Source organism: Miniopterus natalensis, chromosome 21, assembly GCF_054644295.1.
Source record: "Miniopterus natalensis isolate mMinNat1 chromosome 21, mMinNat1.hap1, whole genome shotgun sequence".
Taxonomy (NCBI): domain Eukaryota; kingdom Metazoa; phylum Chordata; class Mammalia; order Chiroptera; family Miniopteridae; genus Miniopterus; species Miniopterus natalensis.
In genome coordinates this window covers 2,344,731-2,365,893 of record NC_142101.1, presented here as the reverse complement: position 1 = coordinate 2,365,893, position 21,163 = coordinate 2,344,731, and the positions used below count along the sequence as shown (strand labels likewise).

The 21,163-nt window shown below is 42.8% G+C and overlaps 1 long non-coding RNA gene and 1 pseudogene across 1 annotated transcript in view; both read left to right on the top strand.

Annotated features, from left to right (window-relative positions):
* LOC148090738 (uncharacterized) overlaps positions 1 to 21,163 on the top strand; it is a 245,841-nt gene that overhangs the window by 213,004 nt on the left and 11,674 nt on the right. The window lies entirely within an intron of this gene.
* Positions 11,424 to 12,066, top strand: LOC148090739 (large ribosomal subunit protein uL6 pseudogene; annotated as a pseudogene).

Below are 21,163 nucleotides of genomic sequence, written 5' to 3'. Positions count from 1 at the left end.
GTTTATGTGATGTATCACATTTATTGAGTTGCAAATATTGGACCAGCCTTGCACCCCTGGAATAAATCCTGCTTGGTTATGGTTTATCCTGGATCCAATATGATTAGATTTTTTTAAAAAATATCTTTTTTTATGATTTCAGAGAGAGGAAGGGAGAGAAAGAGAGAGAGAAAGAGGAACATCAATGAGAGTCATGGATCGGCTGCCTCCTGCACACCTCCAGTGGGGACTGAGCTCACAACCCAGCATGTGCCCTGACTGGGAATCAGACTCTGATCTCCTGGATCATAGGGCTATGCTCAGCCACTGAGCCACACTGGCCAGGCAATAAGATTTTGTTGAGAATTTTAGCGTCTATGTTCATCAGGGATATTGGCCTCTAATTCTCTTTGTAGTATCTTTATTTGGTTTTGGAATTAGGATAATGCTGGCCTCCTAAAAAGAGCTTGGAAGTGTTATTTCTTCTCAGATGTTTTTGAATAGTTTGAGGAGGATAGGTGTTAGTTCTTCTTTAAATGTTTGGCAAAACTCCCCTGTGAAGCCATCCATTCCAAGACTTTTGTTTGCTAGGACTTTTTTTTTTATTATTGCTTCAATTTCATCAGTTGTTATTAATGACCTCTTCAAGTTTTCTGATTCTTCCAGATTCAGTTTTGGAAGATTGTATTTTTTGTGGTGTCCAGTTGTTAATTCACAGCTTTTGTTTCTGACTCTATTTGGGTCCTCTCTCTTTGTTTCTTGATGAGTCTGGCTAAAGCTTCAGAGAACCAGCTCTTGGTTTCATTGATCTTTTGTATTTTTTTTTAGTCTCTACATCATTTATTTCTTCTCTGACCTTTATTATTTCCTTCTTTCTTCTTACTCTGGACCTTTCTTGTTCTCTTTCTAATTCGTTAAGTTGTAGGCTTAGATAGTTCATTAAAATTTTTTCTTGTTTTTTGAGGTAGGCCTGTAGTGCTATGAACTTCCCTCTCAGGACTGCTTTCACTGTGTCCCATAGATTTTGGGTTGTTGTGTGTTCATTTTCATTTGTTTCCAGGAAGTTTTTATTTCTTCCTTGATCTCTTTGGTAACCCACTCATTGTTTAATAACATGCTATTTAGCCTCCATATGTTTGAATGGTTTTGAGTGTTTTTACTGTAGTTGATTTCTAGTTTCATGTCACTGTGATTTGAGAAGATGCTTGATATGATTTCAGCCTTTTTGAACTTGTAGATTGAGATGGCCCATATGCACTTGAGGAGAACGTATGTTCTGATGCTCTGGGATGAAATGTTCTGTAAATGTCAATTAAATCCATCTGATCTAGTGTGTCATTTAGAGTCACTGTTTGCTTGTTGATTTTTGTCTGGAAGGTCTATCCATATTAGTCAGTAGGGTGTTAAAATCCCTTACTATGACTCTGTTGCTGTAGATCTCTCCTTTAAGGCCTCCAGAAGTTTTTATATGTTTAGGTGCTCCTATATTGGGCACATATATGTTTACTGGGGTTGTATACTCTTGTTGGATCAACCCCTTTAATATTAAGTTGTGATCTTTCTTGGCTCTTGTTATAGCCTTCATTTAAAAGTCTATTTTGTCAGATGTAAGTATTGCTACCCCAGCTCTTTTTTTCTTTCAATCTGCATGAAAAAAAAATTCCATTCCTTCACTCTCGTCCTATATGAGTCTTTTGTTCTGAGGTGGGTCTCTTGTAGACAGCATATATTTGGGTCATGTTTTCTTACCCATTTAGCTACCCATGTCTTTGATTAGAGTATTTATTACATAGACATTTAAAGTTATTGTTGATAGGTACTTATTTGTTGCCATTTTAATTATTTATGCTTATGTTTCTCTTTCTATTTCTTATTATTACGGCAGTCCCTTTAACATTTCCTGCACTGATGGTTTGATGGTGGTAAATTGTTTTAGCCTTTTTTGTCTGGGAAGCCCTTTATTTCACCATCTATCTTGAATGATAGCCTTGCTGAATAAAGTCGTCTTGGTTTCAGATCCTTGTTTTGCATTACCTTGAACACTTCATGCCATTCCTCTGGCCTGTAGAGTTTCTGATGAGATACCAGCTGATAGCCTTATGGGAGCTTCTTTGTAGGTAACAGATTGCTTTTCTCTTGCTATTTTTAAGATTCTTTATCTTGAATTTTTATCATTTTAATTACAACATGTCAATGCATGGGCCTCTTTGGGTTCTTCTTATGTGGGGCTCTCTGTGCTTTTTGAACTGCTGCCATTATTTCTTCAAACAGGTTCTCTATTTAACCCCTTCTTATTTTCTACATCTACTGGTACTCCTCTGGTGGGAATATTGTTACATTTCATGTTGTTCCACAGCTCTCTTAAGCTGTCCTCCTGTTTTTAAATTGTTTTTTCTTTTTGGTTCTCTGATTGAGTGATTTTTTTCTACTCTGTCTTCTAATTCAGTGATCTAATCCTCGGACTCCTCTAACCTGCTGCTTATTCCTTCCAATCTGTTCTTTACTGGTGCTATGTCTTTCTTCATTTCTGACTGGTCCCTTTTCATAGTTTGTATATCTTTCCTCATGCTGTTGAGCATCCTCATAATCATTATTCTGGACTCTATATCTAATAAATTTCTTATCTCCATTTCATTTAGCTCTTCTTCTGGAGAATTCTTTTGTTCTTTCATTTGGGGTTTTTTTCCTTCTCCCCATTTTGGCTGCCTGTTTAGGTTTTACTATGCATTAGGTAGATCTACTACGACTCCCAGTCTTTTTGGAGTGTCTCTGGTGCATGGCAATGCCAGATACTGTTTATGACTGACCCTGTGTACACAGTTTGGAGCTATCAGCAATCCATAGCGTGTGATTCCCTCTGCTGAGGCTAGATTCATTTGGTAAGGACCAAAATGCATACCAAGATCTGCTTTTCCTAGCCCCCAATCCAGAAGCAGATCAGGCAAAGTCTCAAAGCATTCAGAGATCTGCCTCTGCCTGCAGGCTAATTGTTATTCTCCATCTCTTAAGGAGACTCAAGCTGTAGACCACAGCAAGGGGTAAACTCCACAGGGTGGGGCAATAGGTTTTCCAGCAGAGTGGGACAATTGCTTCCCCCCACCCCCCTCCAGGCCAAAGCTGCCTGGATGGTAATGGTCTGCCTGAGAAAGATGTCCTCATCAGTATGAGGGAATGACTCAGCACAGGAATCCAAGCTCTATCCCCAGAGTCCCTAACTATGGGTTCTCCTCACACAGCATTAGTCCACACTGCCTTCCCTCTGCTGGAGCCCAAGGTGAGTGGCTGCACACAAAACTTGGCTCTTTAAGAGGGTGCTTGCATTTCCAACTCTCTCTCCCTGGCAGACAGAAACCCAGTTGCTTTTCACAGCCAGATATTATGTGGCACCTTTCTCACTTCTGGTGCTCTTGGCTGGGAAGCCCAGCCTGGGGTTTAGGTCCCAGAGTCCTCAGTGGGGAACCCCCACAGCTGAGATATCCATCCAGACCTTCAGCTGCTGCCTGTGGGAGCCCAGCCAGCCCTCTCATGCCTCCACACTTTCTACCAGTATCTATATGGTCTCTGCTTTAGGTCCTTGGTTGTGAGGGTGTTCTCCAGCTCATCTTCAGTTGATAATTCAGGATTGTTTTTCTATATTTTACTTGTAATTCTAGTTTGGTTCTGGGAGAGTGTCGTGTAACTTCCACTTAATCTGCTGCCATCTTGGAATCCAAAAATAAAATGTATTTTATAAAACACTGACTTCATATTATTCACAGTGTGTATTTACAATTTTTTGAGACATCCTGTATATCTGTGTATCTGTCTGACATCTGACTAGCAAAATGCCCAAAAGATAGTTTTTCATGGTTCAATTATTTGGCAAATATATTTTAAAGCCACCTATGTAGATAACGTGTCATGTTCTGGGTGAATGGCAGTAGTAAGATGGACACAGTTTCTGCTATTCAGGACAGATAAGACTTGAGAGGAGGTGAGTAAACAAAGAAGGTAAACATGTTTTTGTAAAGGCCAGAGTGGAAATATGTTAGGTTTGCTGTCAGAGTCTTTGTAGCAACTATTAAAGTCTGTTGTAGTATAAAAGCCACCATAGAGGACAGATAAACAAATGGATCTTGTTGTGTTCTACTAAACTTTCCATACATCACAAAATGTTATTCTTTTGGTTTTATTCTGAACCACTTAAAAATGCAAAGACCGTTGTTAGCTCGTAGCCTTATGAAATAAGTCAGCTTGCCAGATTTAGTTCACAGTCAACCCCTGACCTATAGGACAATATTATAATTGGGACCTAACTGAACAGTGTTTTTTATTGACAATAATGAGGTAAGGGGTTGTAACTTAAGACAGTGTTGCATGGCCATTGTCATTTTATGCTCATTCTGCCCCAAACAGTTGGCTGTCTTTATGGTGTTTGATTTGGCATGTTGGGGGAAATTAGTAGCAATTGGTCAAAATTAACTGAAAGTTATTATTTTTGTATGTAATGTTTTTTATGATTTCTCCTATTGCTTCTTCCAAGACAATATTAAATGAATTAAAAGACAGAAACTTGCTTCCTCCATCCCTAAATCACTGCACTCATTGACACCTCAACCTCCTCCCCAAACTCTACCCTTCCCCCCAAAGGTAGTTTTATACAATAATAGGAGCACTACATAGCATCTCACTGGGCCAAACCTTAATCCCTACACTGTACAGATAGAGGGCATCAAAAGGCCAATTTCCATACCTTTCCCACTGGTAACATGCTGGACAACTCCACTTCTGTGTGTTATTCAAAACTGAAGAGTGGTGAAACCAGAGCAGCTCAGTGTCAGCTCTCCTTAGATGTTAGGAGTATCAGCCCATTAGAGAGGAATCGTTTAAATAACCAGCTTCATTTTAAGGGGTCTACTGACATAACTATTAGTTACACCCAGAGATAAAGATCCCCACATCCTTGATATTGATCTGATTTCTAAATGTTAAAATATTGCACTTACTGTTCAAACAACACTGCTTATGGCTCCTGGTATTGTCAGTTTCAGAGAGCAGCTGGAGGTAGTGTGAGAAAAGGGAGCATTCGCAACATGGTAGTGAGGTGTCACAGGAAACCCAAGGCTGGAAAAGGGCCAGGCTTATGTGGAGCCCCAACTGGGACTTGGAAAGCCATTAACCCCTGATCAGAACTGTGTCTTTGGCTGTGCCCCAATGCCCTCTGCAGGCCAAGCCCTCTATGTGTCCATATAAATGATGAGAGGAAGATGACATCCATACCTGAATGGAGATTGTGCATGAGACTAGCCTCCACTGACCCACTGAGCATCCCAAATACACATTCCTGCAAAGGAGAACGCTACTGACCTGTGCTAGTCAGTTGTCGTCGTCCCCCCCCCCCCCCCCCCCCCATCAAATGTGCTGGCACCTCTGGGTTCAACAGCAAAAACTAGGAAGCCAGAGAGATTTTTATTGAAGTTACTCTACCTTTGAGGTATGCTATATAATTCAAAATTCTTTTTTGGTTATGCCAACAATCAATTCCCTAGAGTGTTTATTCAGCACTCATGTCATGACCCCAACCTTTCTCAGCTTAGCTTGCAGAGTCACCAAAGGGTTTCACCAACCAAGCACATTTGCAAGAAGTTGATTGTTAACAACTCTCAGGAAGAGACAGAAATTCATTTTATTTTCACCTTCCACGAATCACAGCTGATATCTTCCATAAGAGGGGCTCATAGAAAATGAAAACAAATTTATGTTAGAATTGTCCTCCTCTTTCCCTTACTCTCTCCCAGAAACACACACACAGTTATTGTGTTTGCCTGCAGATTTTAAGCTATAAAAGGCAGTCGTAGGTAATTTAAATTCTAGTTACAGATTTATAATAAGTGTTTTTCCAGAACCTAATTGAAAGATTTTTATTTTGAAATATAAAGGTATTTTTCTTTAAAATCCTATAGGAAATTGGGGATTTTAGGGGAACTGCAGTCCTATTTTTTAAAAAGAATCAAATTGCCCTGGCCAGTGTGGCTCAGTTGGTGGAGCATGATCCCAGGCACTGAAAGATTGCCAGTTCAATTCTGGGTCAAGGCACATACCTTGCAGGTTCGATCCCTTGTCAGGGTGTGTGCAGGAGGCAACCGATTGATGTTTCTCTCTCACATCAATGTTTATATCTCTCTCTTTCTCACTCTCCCTTCCTCTCTCAAATCGATTTTTTTTAAAGTTAAAAAAAAAAGAAATAAATTGCTTTCAACTACATAATAAATAAATTATAACTGGTGACTAACACCAGTTGCTATTTCTTTAATGCCTATTATGTACTAGATACATTATTTCTAACTTTGAAAACTCCTACAATAAAGGTAATCTCTCTGTTTCGCAGATAAAGAGACTATAAGCTACAAAAGATGAACAGTTTTGTGAAAGAATTCAAACCCAAGGTTCAAATGACTGTTCCCATGAGAGGAAAAATTCAGATTTTTTTAACAGAAAATTTTATGTGATGACTAACTTCTTAGTATTTTTAAATTGTTAGATTTAAAAAATAAAATCTATCTTCTTTCTCTCCCCACCCCATGTCCAACCATCCACTTCCTCTACTAGGCAGTTGTCTTGTCAGACGTTAGGCAAAGTGGGGTGACCAAGAGCAGGCTTGTGCCTGAGATGTCCACAGGCACCAAGGGAGGTGAGAAATCAGAAAGATGGTTAAAATGCATTTGGTTTCATCGTTGCCATGTGAGAGTATGTGCTGGTGCTCTGTGACTGCCCAACAAGAACATCTAACCCAGCTGGAGGAGGAGGGACCCAGCAGCATCTTCCTGGGCTTGACCAGGTGGACTTTCCAGGCCAAGAGTGCAGGTGTGGAGATACAGCAGAGAGTAGGAATCCAGACTCCTTTAAAGCAAGAGTCCCTGAACTTGAGTGTGCCCCCAAATGCCCTGGGGGCTGGTTCAACACCAGTGATTGCTGGGTGTCACCCCAAAGTTCCTGAGTCAACAGGTCTGGGGTGGGCTCCAAGAACATGCATTTTTAACCAACTCCCAGGTGCCACTGGCCCACCCTTTGAGAAACACTGCTTTAAACATCACAACTGGGCAGCCTCTGTAGGTCATTCAAAGTGGGCTGTGCTTTCCAGGCATTATCAATTTGGTGTTATTTATATCCACAAAAACCAACTTTGAGTTGCTTATGTTTACTAAGACATCCACAAATCTGCCAGGTATTCTTTTTTCGATCTGAAAAACCACTGAGAAGGAAACCATGAATCACTGAGTCAAAAATTGGGCTCCTGAATAAACTGGCTGCTCTAGGCACAGGGCCACAGGCACACAGTGCCTAGAAGGAAGAAGCTAAGAGAGATGAAAGAAGGAGAGAAAATTGTCTCATTCCCCCTGGGCCCTCCAGCCCCTCAGAGAAGTACCTGGTGGTCCAAGACAGACAGTCCACCACACACACCTCCAGGTTCACCACAGCTTGGCGTCTGGTGATTCTGCTTCAGGAAAATTATCTCCTTCCTTATTCATAAGAACAGCACTAGGCATCCTGGGAGTTAGATCTGTTTCTGAGGGCCTTGAAAATACAATGGGTATTTTCAAACATCTGCTCGTTGCTATTAATTTGTATGCTATTCCTGTGCGTTCAGAAGAGGAAGCAGCAGCTGTCCTAGTTTTCAGCTGAAGAAGCCAAGACTGAGGTATTCATTAGTGAAGGCAACAGGCAACCAATGGAGAAAAGAACCCTGACCCAGAAGGGAGTTAGTGCTGGTTGCTAAAGCTACCCACAAATGGCCTAACAAGGAAAATGGAGAAAGGAAAGAAAGATAAATTTAGGAAAATTAAAAGGAAAGGGAAAGAAAGGAAGGAAGGAAAGAAGGAAGAAAGGGGGAAATAAGACAAAAGTGCAAATCGATTTGGCTCCCTCCAGCAATACACCAGGCTTACCATTCAGATGATTGTCAGTTGCCTTACCCTGCCTTTAACCACGCTTCCCCCAAAGCTTCTTACATCCTAAATCAAACAGAAAAATTCACATCTCCAAAATTTACCTTAATTTTTCCAGTGTTCTTTCCCAAACCACTAACTTGAAACTCACACTCAACCATCTGCTTCCTATGCCCTTTGAATAACTATTTAAAGTAAGTTGTTTGACTCTAGCTTCACTAATGGAAGAAAATCTTTTTATGATTCTTTCCCTGCCAGGCAGAAGCTTTGGGGGAAATGTGGTTAAAGGCAGGGTAAGGCAACTGAGGAAAAGGAGCACAGAGCAATGCAGAAGCACAGACTTCTACAAAAGTACAGTTTCAACAACTCACCTCCACTGTCCTCATTTACCTGTGAGAAAACGGAAGTTTACGGGGAAAACCCCAAATCATCTGCTGATTAGGGCATAACTGCTCTAATTGTTGTTTATCTCATCCGATTTTACTTTGTTTTGAATTCAAAGGTTTCCTGGTGATACTAGTTACAATACCTATAATCGTTCAACACTTTTGGGTTCTTGCTATATGCCAGACACTGTTTAAAACACAAGGAGGGAGGTGCAATTATCATCTCCACTTATAGAATCAGAAACTTGGGTGCAGAGATAGAGTAATTTGCCCAACATCTTTCAAGTATACTGTTGCATATTTAGGAAAAATGAGACTGACTCAATTGCTAACTGGCATGGGGACAGTAAGAGGAGCGTGCTAACTGATGACCTGAATGCACGGATCTTTGTAGTGTCATCTGTGTCTGCTGCAGGCCACGGCGCTGCGTGGGCTGTGCCGGAAGGAGTGTGGGTAACCACACGGCGGGATGTGAAATGGGTGCGACTTCTCTTCCAGGAGACTCCACTGCTCGGAGGCTACTTTTTTGCATAGAAAGTAGTCTCTTCAAGATTGAGGATCCTTTTGCTTTAGTAGCTTAAGAAATGCATATCTAAGTATTTCCCTCGTGGTGGGATGTTTTCCCTGTGACTCAGGAGAATTGCCTGCCTGTTTCCAGCCCCTGCAATCTAGGTTTTCTTGAAACATACAAATGACAGTATTTAACCAGTTACTCAATAGAACAGTCCTCCCCCCCCCCCCCCATGCCTTCTGACTCATCACTGTAAGGCATAGAACAATTTGTTTAATCAATAAGCAACATTAAGGTCCATAATGCTCCTCCACCGACTTTTTGCCTGGCTCCACTGTTTTATGTCTTAGTCCCTAGGTTAAAGTTGATCTTGTTAGATAGAAGTAAACCCTTTCCCATGTCATCTAAAATACCCCCCAATTTACACACCTTTTAACCCCAACTCAGAGCCTTGTTCATTTCCTTTGAAAAAACCACAATTGTGTCCTTTTATTTTTGAAGAATTTTCTTTTCTACTAGAATGTAACCTTTCCTTTGTCTTGTTCATCCCAAAAGCTAGCAAAGAACCTGGCGTATTTATTTATTTAGCAAACAGCATTCTAAATGCTTTATTAATTAATGTAATCCTTTTTACAGTCCCACACTCAGCCCCATGTTTTACAGAGCAGGAAACTGAGGCACAGAGAGGTTCAGTAATTTGCCTAGAAGCACAAAACTAGTGTGTGGTTTGAACCCACACAGTCTCACCCTGGGTCTGTGTTCACCCATTACTTTTAACAAATATGTACATACTCAGTTCTTATCTGTTGAACATATGAATAAGTTAAAGGAATAAAAATATAGAACAAGGAACTGAGAGTGAAGTCTCTCAGCCACTGCATCTGCTCTCCTGTCACTCGTTGCTCTCATCTAGTGTCCCAAAAATGTACACACATTGTAACAGCTGATGGCTCAATTTTGAAAATGAAATGTATTTTAGTAAACACTGCCTTTATAATTATTCAAAATGTCTGTATATATATTTTTGGGACACCCTGCATATCCATATTTATCCCCACCTTTAAACTTTTGAACTTTTTTTTGAAGTATTATTGAAAATGCTTCTCTCTTCTTAATTTTTTTCCTAATGCAAATAAAAAACACCGTGACCAAGCTAGAGTTCCAGCAGTGGCCTTCTGCATTGTGCTCCGGCAAACACATTGTGCTTTAAGCACCTGCTCCGTACTGCACGGCAAACATGCAGTGCCTGAGCCATAACCCTCTGTCAGTGCAACACCTGCAGTGGTGTTCCGCTTAAAAGCCACAGAGAGAATCTGCAGCTTTTATTCTAATATAGTAGAAGGCAACTCTACGCTAAATAGCTAACTGATCCAAGTGCACTGTGTTAAAGTTGTTCCTAGGTCTCTCTTCCTCTCTGATCTGTTAACTCTCTCATTCCTCACTTGATTATTGACGGAAATGTAATTAAAATACTCTCAAAGCTATTTCAAAGTGATCAACAGAGTTCTGTTATGATATTTAAATCCACATAAGCTGCTCCCATATTTTCTCGTTAACTGTGCTTTGATATTTCAAGCCAGTATAAGTCACATGATGGTAATAGTTTTGAGAAAGCAAGGAAGACAGGAAGGGTTCCTGAAGCTTGTTGAAGCAGAGTCTGAGCCCTGAATCTCACCTGCTCTAATTCCCCAACCTTGCTGTAAGGAGAGAGGAAAGCCCTGGGTTGCCATTGTCGGCAGCACAAAACAGATTAGGTGTCGACGGAAGAGCAGCCCGGCAGTGGAGACATGCACAACACCAGTGATGTTTCAGGTATGTGCACGAGAACTTCCAACCCAGATGGATATGTATTATTCTAGTTTAAAATATCACAAGGAGGAAAAAGATAGATGTTCCCATGGAAACATTCTTTCAGGGCCAGCTCTTCTGTGTCATCATCATATCTTATCTAAATATTTCCTGGAATCAGCTCAAACTTAATGCTCTGTATGTCTTCTATTTTCAGTGACCATGAATAGCATAACCTCTGGCCAGAGGTTTTCTTTAAATAAATTGTATAATTGTAGGTTGTTTCATCAGTGTCCATATGTCTGCTTATGCTTACAACAGTTGCAAACCTAATATCATGTGAAAATGTCATTAACATTTACTTCCAGATCTCTAGTTAAGAATAATTTTAACCTGGCTGAACCTAACATTTCTTCAAGAATCACACTAGACACCTCCCTGCGCAGGATACAGTTCTGTTTGTGACACATATGCTAATTGTATCTAACTGGGTTCCAATAAGCATTATTGGGCCTCTATGTGAGCAACATTGTGCCAAATACATGGAGAAATTTTCCCATAAACAGTCCTTTGACATACGAATTTATCAAAGTGACCTCCTCTTTGTCATTACCAGTCTCAGAAAAACTGAATCTTCCAAATGTGATGTTTGCAAGTCCTGATTTGTCCCTTTGTCATAAAAGGACTGCTTCTGTGACTTGATTCCAGATGCTCCCTGAGTTTTCAGATGGGCCCCTAGACTTCTGGCTCTACATTGACAGTGACTTGCTGGAGGAGTGAATTCACTCTTTCATTTAAAATTATTTTCCCCCCTTGGCCACATCTACTGCGAGAATGAAGACCATTCTCAGCAATCAGACTATTGACATCTCAGAAAATGTGGACATCACTCTGAAAGGACACACAGTTACTGTGAAGGGCCCCAGAGGCACCTGTGGAGGGACATCAGGCACATTGATGTAGAACTCCGTCTCCTTGGAAAGAAAAATAAGAAGCTTGGGTTGACAAATGGTGAGGAAATAAGAACTGGCCATCTGAAGTCATGTGCAGAATGTGATCAAAGGTGTTACATGGGCTTCTGTTAGATGAGGTCTGTGTACAGTCACTTCCCCATCAATGTCATTATTCAGGAGAATGGTTCTCTTGTTGAAATCAGAAATTTATTGGGCAAAAAATACATCCACAGAGTTCGGATGGTCAGGCGTTGCTTGTTCAGTATCTCAAGCCAGAAAAAGGAGTTGATTCTTGAAGGAAACAACATTGAACTTATATCAAATTCAGCTGCTTTGATTCAGTGAGCCACACAGTTAACAACAAGGATATCAGAACATTTTTAGATGGTGTCTGTGTTTCTGAAAAAGGAGCACTTCAGCAGGCTGAAGGTCTAAGTTGCCCAGCTATAGAAACACCAAGATGCCGAACGATTTGTCACACTTATTTGCAATATTTTAAAGATGCAATAAAAGCCTTGTATTGAAAAGAATACATTTTCTCCTATTTTATTTATTTATTTTATCCTTACCTAAGGATATTTTTTCCATTGATTCTCAGAGAGAGTGGAAGGAAAAGAGAGAAACAGAGAGAAACATCGATGTGAGAGAGACACATCAATTGGTTGCCTCACACACAAGCCTTAACCCAGGCCAGGGATCGAGCCTGCAACCCAGGTGCGTGCCCTTGGCGGGAAACCAGCTAGTGCTATTTTCGCCTATTTTAAATGTGATCATTTAGTGGCATACAGTGGGAACTCATGGGTTCTCAAACAATTTCAAAAGCTAATTAAACCTTCAAAAGCCTAAATTCTTGGACTGCATTTTACCTGGGTGAGATGAATTTTCTTCCTTGGAGCATCAGAATTTCCATATGATTGTTGCATATGTTTGTTGAGATGTTTTTGAGGAGAATTTCATTACCTCTCAACATGAGCTACTTTGTTATATACAAAGCTTTTAAAACTTTCAGTATCTCAGTCATAACTAGATCATCTTGATTTTTATTAGAATCAGAAGATTTACTGTGAAGCTAATAAAGCTAAAATTTCAAGTTCTCTCACACAGGCCATCAAAAGACAGAGTGATAGCGTTCGATAGTCACAATTCTATATTTATGTTGCTAAAGGGGGGACAATAAAGTCATAGATGCTTCAGTATCCACAAGTCTATATCTGCCTCTGAATGGAATATACAGGGGTGGGGAAAAAGTAGGTTTACAGTTGTGAGTACACAAAACACAAGGTTTATTCTTGTCTTGTTATAATAATTACCTGCGTGTCTTTCATTCAAACAACTGTAAACCTACTTTTGCCCACCCCTGTATTGAAATATAACTTGTATAAAAAGCTTTTTCGTTTAATAGCCTGTTTTTATAGTTGAAAGGATTTGTTGTTGTTGATGAGGTGGTGTTGATGGTCACTGTGGTGTTTTTCTCTGCAGACAAATGCCAACAGTCATATGTTAGTTAGAATGGCAACGAAAAATAGACGGAGTAAAGCTACCTGTTGCGACGCAAGTGTCAGTGCCTTCACGGAGCAGCCAAGGGGTGATGTAACCAGCTTGCCTGAACAATTAATTCTCATCAGTAGCCTCCCAGAGCCATGCTTCCGACTTGGCAAGGGTCAGGGAAGGAACAGTGACCCCAGTGTTACTTCTTCTCATGGCCAACACCTGCCAGAGGCCCAGCTCACCTCAGCGCACAGAATCCCCAGTTTAGGCCTGCGCAGAAAGGGTCGCCAGGCCAGGCAGGGAGGGAGAGAGCAGTGAGAACACTGCCACCACACAGCAGCTTCATTCACTTCACAAGTGGCCGTCAGTCCTGGACTGGGGTACCGAGCTGTGTCGGAAACAACCAGTTCTCAAAGACTCGCTCCAAAGGCTATCAAGCATAATGAGGGAGATAAGACGGAAAAGACAATGCTTGTATCCAGGAGTAAGAATTTAGCCCGGCCGGGTGTGGCTCCGTGGGTGAGTGACGGCCTGGGATCCAGGAGATGGCGGCTTGATTCCTGGTCAGGGCACATGCCCGGGTTGTGGGCTCGAGCCCCGGTTGGGGTCGTGCAGGAGGCAGCCGATCCATGACTTTCTCATCATTGATGGTGCAATCTCTCCCTCTCCTTTCCTCTTTCTGAAATCAATAAAGATATTAAAAAAAAAAAAAGAGTAAGAATTTAAATTCAGGAAGAGCTTAACCCTATCTTGTCTTTAATTCTCTTATGACCTGATTCCTGGTTCATCTTATCACAAAGTAATGAGGAATCAAACATTTACTCTAGAAATAGCATTGTATGAGCTCAACAGTGATCACCTGCTTAATACCAACTGCAAGAGGACCTCCCCTGCAGTGTAGGTTATACAAATGAGAGTGTGTTTCAGGGTCAGGCACATTCCTAGCACTGCTACTTAACTAGTCCAGTGCCCCTTGGGCACGTTCTTAACCCCTCTGTGCCTCAGTTTCCTCAAACATAAATCACTGAGAATATCTGCCTTACAGAGTTATTGTATTTTCTCTGAGTATATATAACATATATAATGAACATAATATTTATTATAGTATTCCATAACATAGTATATTGATTATATTGTGCCATATATGAAGGGCACTGCCAGTTATTACAGAGCTGGTCATGCTGTACGAATATATCAGCAGCGTGCAGTGCCCTCTCCAGTATGAATGTGAGGTGCCATGTTGAATCATGGACATCATAAATACTTTAAAATTCTTTGAATGTGAGGATTGGCAATTGTTAAAAGAATTCCTTTGGAGGAGTGTTCACTCCACTGTAGTGTATTAATTCTATAAAGTGTTTGATGCATGTTATCAGCAGTAAGATATCATTAATAATATATATCACTGATAGAGACTTCACATCTCCGCCACTGAATTATATGTTTTACAAGTATTATCCCAGGAAAGAGAAATACAAGCCTCCGAGGGTGAAGTCAACTGGCCCGTTAAGTCAGATACACAGTTTGCCGCCGGGTGTATCTGGGTTTTATGCGCATTCCTGGCACTCAGGGGACTTAGAGGCAAGTGGGGGAGATACGATACTCTGAGCTCATCAGGGCAAAAAACCCTTCACACTGCCTCGGCCAGCGTTTCTCCATGGTTAGGGCATCAGCCTGGGCACCCAAGGGTCGCAGGTTCAATTCCCCGTCAAGGGCATGTACCTTGGTTGCAGGTTTGATCCCACACCCCAGGGCTGCGTACGGGAGGCAACCAATTGATGTCTCTCACACACTGATGTTTCTCTCTCTCCCCTCCCCCCTCCTTGCCACTGTCTCTGAAAATCAATGGAAAAAATATTCTCAGGTGACGATTAAAAAAAAAAAATGAAAAAAACACTCTCCACACCAAGATCCCCAGCTAAGGCCCAGGCAACCAACGCTGTATTGCAGAGGAAGTGCTGTTTGATAGGGACTTCTAAAAATAATTCCAGGCACCAATGCCCAGCACTCATCCTGCAGTTAATTTTCGCTTAGTTTCTGCCTGAATAAATCATTAATTTTATTGACTTCACACTTTCATTACTTAAGTTTTTTCATTCATATTCCTGTCACATTTTAGAATAAGGATTCACACTGTTTGGTTGGGCTGGTTAAACTTCATTGCTTTGCCCCTTTGTTTTTAATCCTATAGAGCCAGAATTAATAGTGATAGGAGCTTTAGTTTCCTTAGTTTCAGGAAAGTCAAAACAAGAGAATTTTTTTGAACATTTAATTATACAGACTGTGCCAAAATATACATTTAATTATTTTATTTTGATTCTCCCAGTGTCTGTTCTCATTGTTTCACTTCAACAGATAGGTAGAACTTTTGTATCAAATTTAAAGTGTATAATTTCCATTTTATTTTTAATCAAAATCTGCAATTGGCCCGGAATTCAGTGTGTTAAGAAGAATTGTGTCAGCTCCCATCCATCTTACACGTCACTGAAGTCTTTCATATGTATTCACTGAATTGATTTCCTACACAGTTTTGTGCTGTGGGCCACAGTCGATGCCGAGCTCCTTTAAACAGGAGCATGGTCCTCCACTTACTAAAGTTTCAGCAGAGCTGGTGAAGAAAAGGGGTCTGGAAACCAGATGTTTCCTTTTTGGTGTCTCAGGGATTTGCATGGGCTGCACTGATGCTGAGTTCAGAAATATTTTTCTTGAAAGACTCTTCAACAATCATAATGTCTCATGCAGTTTCCTGTCCTGAGAATTCTATTTGAGCCAAGGACCTCATGTGCCAACTACTGAATCCTGGAAAGCCCCTCTTTGTTTGGGGGTTTCTTTAAAGCATGTGTGATGTAAATTTCTTTGCACTGAATGAGAAAGGTGTTCAAAAGCAAGCTGGAGAATGTAACACATATTCAGGGGCTGGGAGCAAACCTTGGGTCAGGCTAATCTAGGAGTTGTGTGACCATGAAGCAGGAGAGAGCATATCCCCATGTATAAAACACTGACTAAGTGATGGAAGTTGTCAGATGCTTTACCTACTAATTCATTAAATGTGCTTAATGACCATCCAGCATTACTCTTCTTACTTTTGTGGTGTGGATACGGGAGATCTCAGAGCTTTATTCACGAACCTGAGGTCCCACAGCTCGTCAGTGATGAGCTGGTGCTCAGACCCAGGCTGCTTCCCCCTGGGGCAGCCCTTAGCGCCCACATGTGACCAGGTGTGAACAGTGTGCATTGTGAGGTCAAGAGTATGCTTGGGTGGAAAAGAGCAATTACAAAATAATTTGTGTGTTATGTGATGCTTGTTTTCTCAGAAAGTTCTGTATTTGTAGTGTACCAGAGGGATGTTGGAAGAGAGGGAGTGGCTGCTTGAGAACTTGTCTCTCTTTCTTGGACATGGTAGAGGCTGATGTGGTCCTTTACAGTGGCCCAGTTATCACGTGAATGCGACTTCTTCCTGTCCTGAAAAATGAATTCCACTGAGTTCTTCCTTTTTGGGGGTCAGTCCCAGGTGAATGCCACTCTTCCTGACATCATTTTGAAAACCCCAGTGTAGTTTTTCTGCCTTCCTTACCCTTGCCTCTGAGTACCCCACCCTGCTACTCTCATTTCCTTCAAGTGGCTGGCTGCTCAAATGCATCCTCTATTTCTGCCTTCACATGGCTTTACCTTTTCTCCAATTTTATCTCCTGAGCCCTTCTGTTATCATTTGTCCTGTCAAAAGTGTAACGATGTTGCCCGGCCGGGCGTGGCTCAGCGCTTAAGCATCGACTTAGGATCTAGGCGATCAGGGTTCGATTCCCGGTCAGGGCACATGCCCGGGTTGTGGGCTGCAGCCGATCAATGACTCTCTCATCATTGATGTTTCTCTCTCTCTCTCCCTCTCTTTTCCTCTCTCTGAAATCAATAAAGATATATTAAAAAAAAAAAAAATGTAATGATGTTCATCCCGATAATGCCAATAGCTGTGGGTCTGCTACGGGAAAAAACTGCTAGATCTCAGAGTAAACAGTTCCATAGGAGGAGATGGAAGCTCCTCTCAAGGCACCTATTTTTTTTGTGGTTAATCCTCACCTGAGGGTATTTTTTCCATTGTTTTTGTTTTGTTTTGTTTTTTTGTTTTTTTAGAGAGACTGGAAGGGAGGGAGGGGAGAAAGAGAAACATTGATGTGAGAGAGACAGATAGATTGGTTGCCTTCTGCTGGTGCCCCGACTGGGCCTGAAATCAAACCTGCGACCCAGGTATGTGCCCTTTACCAGGAACTGAACCTGCGATCCTTGGGTGTGCTGGCCAATGCTCTCACCACTCAGCCACCCCGGCCAGGGCTCACGGCACCTTTAATGTACTGAGAAAGACCAGTTGAAAAGCTGTTTGTATGGAGGGCGGACTTCCAATAGCCTGTCCTCTGTTTGGGACACTGTGTTCTCTCTTCACTGCTTGGCAGTCAGAGTTTTATTCCTTAAGACTCACAAAATATCCTCTACTTTGCTCCCTTCTCTTTGACTCGAGCAAAGCTGGATATTCACACTCCTGGACCTGCTACAATGGTTCTGTGTAGTTGGTGGTGTCTACAAGTGATTCCAAGGGAGGAAGAGCTCTGTCCCCATGAGGAGGCCTGGAGGGTGCCCTCATAGGAGTTGACAATCTGAAATAGCAATGGAAGACTTTTTATGAGATTCATCCTTGATGGAGAGTGGAAATTGTGATTTCTAGAGAAATTAAATGTGAGATGATTCTTGAAGAGACTTAAAGTAACTGAAAGGACATTTTCCAGATTTTCCTGGCAAATGGAATGCTGCTACATATCGCTGTAGAGATATCACTGTATCTCTCTAATCTCTCTTTACACTAAAGTTTTTCAACTTCAGCACTACTGACCTCTTGGGCCAGATCATTCCTAGTTGTAGGGGGCTGTCCTATGCATAACAAGATGTTTATCAATACCCCTGGCCTTGTGACCAGGAGTATGTTCTCCACAAGTTATGGCAAGAAAAATGTCTCTAGACACTGGTTAAAGTCCCCTCAGGGCAGTTACCCTGGGTTGAGAACTGAACCCAACAAATGTTCTATGCTCAACAAGTATTAGATCTGGTTACCTTTGAAAAAGACCATTCTATGAAATCAAACAATCATGGAAAATTCTTAAATTAATCTTACCATTTTTTAAAAAGCTGCTATGCACCAGGCAGGCCGTACTGAGTGCTTTCTGTGCAATCCATGCAGCTCAGGTGTGATGCTGTGCACTGCGTGGCTGAGAGCGGGGTCGCTGCGCTCAGGCACTGTGCCCACGAGGCAGACTCCGGGCGTTTCCTGACCCCCCTGCCTGATGGCAGGCCTGTCACCTACGCTACTTCTCTCTCTCTGCAAACACCGTCTCCTGTACATGTGTGACCTGGAGGGTGCCAGAAGGCGGAAGTTTAAAGGAAATGAGATGTATGGAATATGTCCAGATCCAAAGATTAAAAACTCTGATAAATATGGACCTTGAAAAAAATAAATAGCCCAACTGACATTAATAATAAAACACAAATATCAAGGCAAAATAATTTTCTTTGCCAGGTGTATACTATATAAAATGACATGTTAGAAATACGTAGTCCAAGTGACTTTTCACTAGAAGGGATTTAATCAGAATTATTTCTTTTTTTTACTTTAAATATTTTTTTATTTTTCAATGACTGTTGACATACACTGTCGTATTAGTTTCAGGTGCACAGCCAGTGGTTGGACAGCGCAGAGCCCACCCGGCGGTCACCCGAGAACCCGGGTGCTCGGCGCGGCGCGCACCTGCCGCGGTCCTGCGGGCGGTGCCCCGGCCTCGCTTCACCCCTCCTCCCCTCCCCCAGCTCCCCCTCCCGTCGGTGACCCTCAGAACTTTTCTGAGGACAGGAGCGGGCCAGTGCGCCGGCGACAGCGCCTCGCGTGGGGCCCGGGGCCGGCGCCCGGGGCGGAGCGGCTGCTTCTGACCCCCGTGGGGCTGCGGGGCCCCGGCGCCGCCCCGCCCCGGCCGAGCTGGTCCGGACGGGAGTTGGCTGGAGCTGGTGTTTGCCCCGAGGGGACAGTCGCCCTCCGCGCCGGCACGGCCACGGAACTGCGGCCTCACGGAGACGGCGCACTCGCCCGGCCGGGCCACGGAGGCCGCGCTCTGCGCGCCGGGCCGGGGGCCCCGGTTCCCCGCGGGCGCCTTTGGGGGAGCGGCGGGCGGGAGGGCCCGGTGCCCCGCGGGAGCCTTGGGGGGAGCGCCGGGCCGGCGGGGCCCCGGTTCCCCGCGGGAGCCTTGGGGGGAGCGCAGGAGGCCCTGGCCGGGCCGCGCCCCGAGAACAGCTGCGCGCGCGCCCTGCGCCCGGGGCCTGGGCAGAGCCCGGGCGGGGCCCGCCAGCGGGGCCAGATGCGCTGGAAGAGGTGCGCGGGGTTGCCACGCGGGGTGATTTATTTTTACTTTTTGGGTTCTTATTCCCTCCCGCTGGCGGCGGCGGCAACCGGGTGCTCGCAGGCCAGGCGGGGCGCGCCGGGGGAGGAAGGGCCGCCCGCGCCGAGCTGGCCCCCGCGAGCCCTCCGCACCGTCCTGCCGCGGCCAGGCCCCGCGGGGCCGGTTCCACGGGGACGCGGCGGCGCAGAGCAGGGCGCCGGGAGTGGGCCGGGCGGCCGGGTCTGGCTGGGCCCCGGGCAAGACCAGCGCGTCCCACAAACAGCGAATCCCAAGGCTTTGGGGTGTTTCTTGGTCTTTAGTCTTTCTTCTCTTTTTTATTTCTTTCCCTCCTCTTATTCTGTTCTTTTTAACTCTTGCTCCTTTCTTTATTTTATTCTTTCTTTTCTCTTCCTTTCCCAATTTTCTTTTCCTACTTGATATTTAATGTTTTTGTTAGTGTTACTTTTTAAAACTATTATTGTTCCATTTGTTTTCCTTTTCTTTTTCATTCTTACCAGCCTCCTTCCCCTCAAACTCTCCTCTTGAATTTTCTTTTCCCTCTAATTCTTCTGGTCTCCAGTCTGTCAGTATTTTTTTTTCTTTATTTCCTTTTTCTTGTTCAGTCTTGCTCTTTGTTGTTCTTTTGCTTGTTTTGTTTTTTCTGTTTTTCATTTGGTCTTCTTTTGTCAGCATCTGTATAACATGACCTGGAGGAAGTTGAGCCTGACAGTCCCCAAGACTGAGGGCTGAGCCCCCCCACAGTGGGCCAAAAGCAATCAAGCCCCAAATACAACAAAAGGGCCTACATAACCCACACAAGGGACATGCTAGAGTGTCCAGACCCCACCAGAAGGCCACTTCATCAGGACTGGGAGGCATAGTAGATTTGTCCAATACAAAGAAACAAACACAAAGAAACATTAAACATGGGGAAACGAAACAGGGCCCCCAAGAAAGAACAAGAAGAGAGCTAAATGAAATGGAGGCAAGCAATTTATCATAAACAGAGTATAAATTAGGGGTTTTTAGAATGTTCAACAGCGTGAAAAAGAGAAAAAATGAAAATCAACCAGTTGAAAATGAAAAATGACATAGATGAAATAAAGAATACACTGGAAGTAATCAAGAGTAGGTTAGAGGAAGCAGAGGATCAAATAAGTGAATTAAAAGACAAGGCAGAAAAAAATCACTCAATCAGCACCAAAAAAGAAAAAATACTTAAACCATGAGGACAGTTTAAGGGAACTTTGGGACATGAAAAGTAACAATATTCACATCACAGTGGTACCAGAAGGAGAAGGAAATGAGAAAAGGGTAGAGAACTTGTTTGAAGAAATACTGACAGAAAACTTGCCTAATATGGTGAAGGAAAAAGTCACACCAGTTCAAGAAGCACAGAGGGTCCCAATCAAGATGAATCCAAAGAGACCCACTCCAAGACACATCATAATTAAAATGACAAAGGTTAAAGACAAAGAATATTAAGAGCAGCAAGAAAGAGAAACAGTTACCTACAAGGGAGCTCACATAAGGCTGTCAGGTGATTTCTCAACAGAAACACAAAAGACCAAAAAGAAATGTCATGGGCTATTTAAAGTAATGAAAAGCAAGCATCTGAAACCAATACTTTTCTATGTAGCAAGACTATCATTCAAAATTGAAGGTGAAGTAAAGAGATCCCCAGACAAAAAAGGCTAAAGGAGTTTATTACCACCAAACCAGC